The 7582-nt window shown below is 43.9% G+C and overlaps 1 long non-coding RNA gene across 1 annotated transcript in view; it reads left to right on the top strand.

The window, feature by feature from the left end:
- The first annotated feature begins 1407 nt into the window (after positions 1-1407).
- The window catches only part of LOC125486184, a 12376-nt gene continuing 6201 nt past the window's right edge, over positions 1408-7582 (top strand). Inside the window, exon 1 of the long non-coding RNA XR_007264869.1 lies at positions 1408-1797. This is a non-coding gene — a long non-coding RNA (uncharacterized LOC125486184). The remainder of the gene's footprint in view (positions 1798-7582) is intronic.

The raw sequence follows: 7582 nt of genomic DNA, 5'->3' as shown, positions 1-7582 counted from the left end.
TGGAGTACTCTACCTAATATCCCCCTGCCTGCAGCTTCTCTTTAATGCTTCACTGAGGAATGCGAAAATCAACCTTTTCATCTATGACAATGCTTGTGAACACCTTGGATCCACTTTGCTACACAACAGCCTCCGTGTGACAGCCAGAACCAATTCAAAGAAGAAACCTTAACAGCACCCGCTTAGCAACCAGGAGCAGCCTACACACTAGCAACAAGCCAGTGAAATCTGCATTCTCTTATTTATCTTCCCATACTAACTTACTTCCTTTAGAAGTCTTTAAAGGTAAGTAATAGATTATCTGGTTTCCCGATTAAAAGCTTCCTAATGAATTTGTTTGTATTTCAAGTCCAGTTGAAGAGAGGTAGTTTAAATTGAATAAGGATTGGCTGAAAGGAATGAATTGCTACCTTTTTGTTGTACAGCACACTGGTCGCAGTACAGAGGAAATGCATGCAAACCACAGCATCTTGTACAGCTCAATTTTCAGTGATGTAGGGAGCCTCCTTTAGCACAGTCTGCCTTAAAGGAAGCTGAGACTAATTGTGGATATTGCCAAGAAGCAGATTTTATTTAGACCTTTTTAATCAGATTCCTTTTAAAACAAACAGGTTTAGTGTATTCATAATTTGGGTAGTCTTAATTGGACAGTTGGTGGAATTTTGCTCTGAAATAATAAATATCATAGAGGTGTAAATTCAAATAATGCACCTGCAAGACTCTCTGCTGATGTAAATATGTAAATATGTGAATATTGATGTGCAATAATAAGCTATGTTAAAACTATTAAGATTTTACCAGTTGCCTTAGTTCCTGGTGCCTTTTGAACACTGAATTTCCGTTTCAGCCAGCAAATGCGAGCTTGCAGTTTCAGTGTCAAAGAAAGCCTTCTGAGGAAGGTAACACACAAAGAACACAGTACCCAGCGAGTGCCAGAGCCACTAGCTAAAGCAGATGCGATGTTGGCTGTGCCTAGATTTGCATTGGGAAACCACTGTTGTAATTAAAACTAAGCTATAGAGTGCAACCAGTATTGAATGCGCACACAATTTTATATCTAGATAGAATAATGCCCCAGTCTGTGTTCCTGGAATTCACTCCCCCACTCCCTCACCCTCGTGTCAATAAGTGAGGCTGTTGCAATATATTAGCTCTGCTGTATCACTTGTGTCTCAGATACTGCACTTCCTGTTAGTGAGCTGAACCCAGGTAGTGAAAGTTGAGTCCTGCCATACTACAGTAGAAAAATTATACAAGTCCATGTGAGGAGGAACTGGAAAATGTTGGAAAGTTGACGTTTCGGGTCGGGACCCTTCTTCAGAAATGGGACTGAAAAAGAGTCCCGACCCGAAACGTCAACTGTCCTGCCCCTCTGATGCTGCCTGGCCTGCTGTGCTCCTCCAGCTCCACGCTGTGTTATCTCTCACTCAGCATCTGTAGGTCTTACTATCTCTGAAAAAATGTTGGTTCAGGTTAGATTTCGTATTGATCAAAGTAAAATTTTACCACTGAAGCAGACCACTTGGCTCATGATTTTCTGTCTTCTCCCAACTCAGTTTATCTCATTCTATCAACCTATCCTTCTATACTTTCCTCTTTCAGACCGTACAGCTTTACCTTAATTGAGTCTGCGTGGTGGCAAGCTTTAGTTCATTGCAAACGAATTGACTTTTCTTTTGTGTAGCTCCTAATGTGCATTATAATAATGTTTCTTATTGTATGCAGGAACTTGGTGCACTGCACGACTACTTTGTGGCCTTAACCACAGAAGATCATATCCAGCACTGTGTCATGCAGGTGAGAATCATTTGTATCTCTTGCAAAGTGATTTGTGAGTGAGAAAGGTTGCTTACAAAACCATTACCTAAATATTACGCAAGTCTGACTTGAACATGTTATCTCTGAGGCTAATCCTTTTTTTTGTTTGAAGACCCTTCATTTAACAATACTTCCTGCTGTGGTTCATTACTTTGTTCCTTCCCCTTCTGGTACTTATTTAGGAATATTTAGTCTTCTGTCCAAAGTCACATATTGAATAATTTCAAAGAGATCTGACTTCTAAGTCTCCACATGGCACAATTGCAACACCAAACTCCTGCTTATTCTGAGCAAATTAGCAGTCTAACCCTGGTCAGAGAGATTGTGAAATATGGAGAGTGTTGTGGGGTTATCCAGCATGAAAATATATTGTTAGTGGAGAGAGTCACCCTGTATAAATGACTCCTATCTAACTCATGAGTCCTAATATGGTAAACCACTCACATCTCCGCACTTTGAAGGTACTATATAAAGTTGCTAAATTTGAGAGGTACTTTCATTTGACAAAACAGCTCGACAATGGAGGAAACAGATGCATGCAAGTGATTTCATCTGTGTGCAAGCAATCCAATTCTTAACTCTTGTGCTGTTACATGTGTATCTGTATAAATAAATGTCCATGTCAGTTAGTCACTCAGCATTGTTGATCCTGGCTCCTTCCCAACTCTCTCAATGTGTAGTTACTGCACTCAACCAGAATAGTGAGTTTCAAATCACTCTTTTCACAATCGTGTCCTGAACTCCTAACGTCTACCACTTAGAGAACATGAGCAGCAGATAGTGGGAACTCCGCAACATTCCTTTTCCCCTCCACTATTACTTCTCTATTGAAAACCTGGATCTCCTTCCCAAACAGCGCTCTGGGAAAATTGAAGTTAATGTCCATACGCAGCAAACCTTGGACAACATTCAGCTTATAAGTGGCAAGTAACATTCGCGCCACACAATACCAAGCAGTAACCACCTTCAAATAAGAATCTTACCTTTACCCTTGATGTGTCAGATTTGCAAATGCAAGCCCTCTTAAGGTTTAAGTGGGAGAGCTCCAAAGCAGGTGAAACTCAGTTGATTTATATTTAAGAGCTGAGTTCATTCTCAGTGGAATGTTGGCTTCTCAATAGGGGAAGACTCCAGAAGGGAAAAGTGAAGCTGATGTTTGTGCTCAACTATAGACTTGCACAAAAAAAGCACTTGGAAATCTTCGAAATATTTTGTTGTCTAATTCAACTTGTGGATGTCAATGTATGAAACATGACATTCCATGTTTATTGCCATCACTAAATCCCCCACTATCAACATCCCGGGAGTTGCCATTTACCAGAAACTGAGCTGGATTCGCCATTTCAATACAGGGGCTGCATGAGCGAGTCAGAAGCTAGGAGTATCGTAGTGAGTAACTCACGTCCTGACTCTCCAAAGCCTGTCTGCCATCTCCAAAGCACAGGTCAGGAGTATGATGGAATGCATCCCATTTACCTTGATGATTGCAGCTGCACCAGTAAAGAGGTTCAACACCATCCAGGATAAATCAGCTCACTTGATTAGCACCCCATTCACCACTTTTAATGTGGACTTCCATCATCATCTACGTACAATGGCAGCAGTGTATACCATCTACAAGATGCAATGAAGTAGCTCACCGAGGTTCCTTCAAAAGCACTTTCCAAGACCACAAGCTCCATCACTAGGTCAACAGATGCACAAAAACATCACTATCTGCAAGTTGCCCATCTAGGCACTCACCATTCTAACCTGGTATTTTGTTGCTGTTCCTTCACTGTCATTTGAGTTATAATCCTGGAATTCCATCCTTAACAATATGAGAGTCTACCAAACCTAATGAACTGCAGTAGTTCAAGAAGGCAGCTCCCCACCATCACCTCCAGGGTAATTATGGATAGGCAATAAATGCTGGCCCAGTCAGCAATGCCCACATCCCAGGAAGAAATAAAAAAAACCACAGCACCTGGATTGCAGTGGTTCAAGAAGGCAGCTCACCACTACTTTTTGAAGGGCAACTAGGAATAAGCCTTGTCAACAATGTTCTAAAAGACTCAAATAATTATTCTTCTGAGCATTGCAGACGAAGAATGCTCTTGAAATAGGAAAGCAAGCTATTCAAACTCATCATTTTCATAATTGTATTGTGGATCTAAATCAATTTCTGTTCATTCTGCGAGTATTCATACTTCCCCTATTATTAAGCACCTGGCCTGCACCCTGGCTCACCCTGCAGCAGCCTGGGAACTGAATGGGCTGGAAGAATAGAAGTGTGCATGTCCTCAGGCAGCACTTTATCTTGTTGTTCCAGTAGATTATCCCATTATGCAATGTGCTGCACTTCCCCTCTATTTAAGCAGCTTGGCTTCAGGAGCTGCGTGCTTATCACACACAAACGAGAAAGCTCTGGTCTTGTATTTAGACTGTGTCACAGCTGATCCCTTATTTCAGTCTCATATAAGACTCCAGGAGCACCCACATTCTCAAATTGTGCTGATAAAGGAAGTAGCTTGGATTTATAAAGCTCCGTGGCTCATCCCAAATCATTTCATGGCCAACTGAAGTATTTCTAGGGCAGCCACTGTACATATGCGGGGAAATGTGGCATCATTTATATACAAGGTCCTTCAAATAACCATGGAATCCACAGTGGGTAATGAACATAGTGATGCTGATGTGGCTGGGGCATAACAAGAATTTAACAAACAGCATGAAAAATTGAGAGAGATTTCAAGAAGATATAGATAGCCTCTTGGGTTGAGCAGGGAGCTGGAAGAGGCAGCTTAAAGTGGATAATTGTGCAGTTATACGTTTCACGAAGGAGAATGGTGAGGGTTAAGAGTACCTGCTTAATGAGAATACCCTGAAGAACACAGATGTATTGTTGATAATGTGTGGAGCTGGAGAAGCACAGCAGGTCAGACAGCACCGGAGGAGCAGGAAAGTCAATGTTTCTGGTCTGATGTCATGATGAAGGGTCCAGACCTGAAATGTCAACTTTCCTGCTCCTCGGATGCTGTCAGACCTGCTGTGTTCCTCGAGCTCCACATATTATTGGCTCTGACCTCAGCATCTGCAGTCCTTACTATCTCCTAAACACATGTATTATTTATTTGCACCCTGAAACTGCTGTTGTAAGTGAATGAAACAAATAAAACATTTTATAAATGGACACAAAGTATAAAAATAACATAGTAGTAAATTCGTACATGACTGAAATCTTTGTCGCCAAACTCCAAGCAGACTGGTTACCGCTTATGGCCCTTAACCCACTCCCACTGCCATAATATCCTGGGCAGTCACAGGCGGGCAAGAGTCGAAAGACTTCTTTTTTTAAAACAACTTGGTTGAAATGTTGGGCGTGAATACATCATGAGGGGGATGCTCTGCATGGATTAGGGTCAGCACACCTCCATTTCTCCTCACCTGGCCTCTGACACCTGCCCCCGTGAATTAGTCCCCAACCTCCCTAGGTTCCCAAATTCCTTCTTGTCAAAAGTATCTCTTCAGGATCCATGTTTTCTTCTTCCTGGGGTTTGCTTGCAGTTCCAGCCATGACCAGTACTCAGTTGTGGTGATGCAGGGACTGTTATAGTTGTTAGTGCTCGAGAGCAGAACTCCTCACTGAGGTTTGGAAATCCCATGTTTCCCTCTTTGTGGCTATGGGGTGGCTTGTTTCATGCCGGTCAGTTCAGGACCAGTGATCCTTTGGGGGCTGTTTGGGGGTGGTGGCAGCATGCCCAGATTCCTGGAAGGAGAGTCAACTCTGTGTAACCTTGCTGTTCTCTGGCAGTTTGAGTTTCATAAGTTTGTTCACTTCAGTTCAAATGAAATTGGTGCAGGGGTGTTCTCTCCGGAGCTTCTTGAGAACTTAGGAAATGTAGACCAAGGAAAGGTCTTCATTGACTTGAAACGTTAGCTTTCTTTGTCTTGCTACCTGACCTGTTGAGCTTTTCGTACAGTAATGTATGAGAATGGCTGTCAGCAGACTCTCTGGCAGTGTTGAAAGTGTCATCTGCTTATGGATGTGATGCAGAAGCGCTGAATTAGAACTGTGCAGGTTCAAACACAAACCGCTCATGACTACTGTGGGAGTGTGGAGGCCAGTAAGGGTAAGGGATCATCAGCTGAACCAAAGAAACCTTTCAAAATTCAATTGTCTGATCACCTGTTATAAAATAAACTTTAAAGTGCTTTCAACATGGGGTTGAGCAATTTAAACAGCCAGCATTCCCATTACTCTGCATAATCTAACAGAGCTCTGGAGAGTTATTTAGCCAAATCTGCAAAGTACCAGCAGATTGTACAAATATGTTCAACTGAAAATGGCTGAGCAAGATTTATGAGCTGTATTTAGGCCAGAGTCTGCTCAGTCTTCTCTTTTCTCATGAGTTGCCCCTATCTGCCAATGGCTCTGATTTAAAGTTGTCATCGTTTTTGTTTTTGTCCCCTTTGTTTTGACCCCTTTGTAGGTCCCCGTCCTTCCCCTGCCTACCCATATCCATTTGTGTTCAGCTATCTATTTCAGCATTGGAGTTCCATCACATCATCTTTCCACCTGTCATTCTCCTTTTGAGATAACTCTTCAACAAACTTTGCTCCACCAAACTACCTCCCTGTAATATGTATTCAGAGATAGTAGGAACTGCCGACGCTGAAGAATCTGAGATAACAAGATGTAGAGCTGGATGAACACAGCAGGCCAAGCAGCATCAGAGGAGCAGAAAAGCTGACGTTTCGGGCCTAGACCCTTCTTCAGAAATGGGGGAGGGGAAGGGGGTTCTGAAATAAATAGGGAGAGGGGGGAGGTGGATAGAAGATGGATAAAGGAGAAGATAGGTGGAGAGGAAACAGACAGGTCAAGGAGGCAGGGATGGACCCAGTAAAGATGAGTGTAGGTGGGGAGTTAGGGAGGGGTTAGGTCAGTCCAGGGAGGATGGACAGGTCAAGGGGGCGGGATGAGGTTAGTAAGTAGGAGATGGGGATAGGTGGGAGGAAGGACAGGTTAGGGAGGTGGGGACGAACTGGGCTGGCTTTGGGATGCGGTCGGGGGAGGGGAGATTTTGAAGCTTGTGAAGTCCATATTAATACCATTGGGCTGCAGGGTTCCCAAACGAAATATGAGATGCTGTTCCTGCAACCTTCAGGTGGCATCGTTGTGGCACTGTAGGAGGCCCAAAATAGACATGTCGTCCAAGGAGTGGGAGGGGGAGTTGAAATGGTTCGTGACTGGGAGGTGCAGTCTTTTGTCCCTATACACCTGCGTTCCCCATGCAGATGGCCTAAAGGCCCTCCGCTTCTTCCTATCCCGCAGGCCCGATCAGTCTCCCTCCACTGGCACCCTCATCCGCTTAGCTGAACTCGTTCTCACCCTTAACAACTTCTCTTTCATTTCCTCCCACTTCCCAGAGACAAAGGGGGTGGCCATGGGTACCCGCATGGGCCCAAACTATGCCTGCCTCTTTGTAGGATACGTGGAACAATCACTCTTCTGAAGCTACACTGGCCCTATCCCCCACCTCTTCCTCCGTTACATCGATGACTGTATCGGCGCCGCCTCGTGCTCTCACGAGGAGCTCGAACAGTTCATCCACTTCACTACCACCTTCCACCCCAACTTTAAGTTCACCTGGACCATCTCCGTTACCTCTCTCTCTTTCCTGGACCTCTCTGTTTACATCTCTGGCAATCACCTGGAAACCGATATCCATTTCAAGCCTACCGACTCCCACAGATGCCCAGAATACACCTCCTCTCACCCACC

Source organism: Rhincodon typus, chromosome 26, assembly GCF_021869965.1.
Source record: "Rhincodon typus isolate 14 chromosome 26, sRhiTyp1.1, whole genome shotgun sequence".
Classification (NCBI taxonomy): Eukaryota; Metazoa; Chordata; class Chondrichthyes; order Orectolobiformes; family Rhincodontidae; genus Rhincodon; species Rhincodon typus.
The sequence above is the reverse complement of the archived record's forward strand: the minus strand, read 5'-3'. Positions and strand labels throughout refer to the sequence as shown.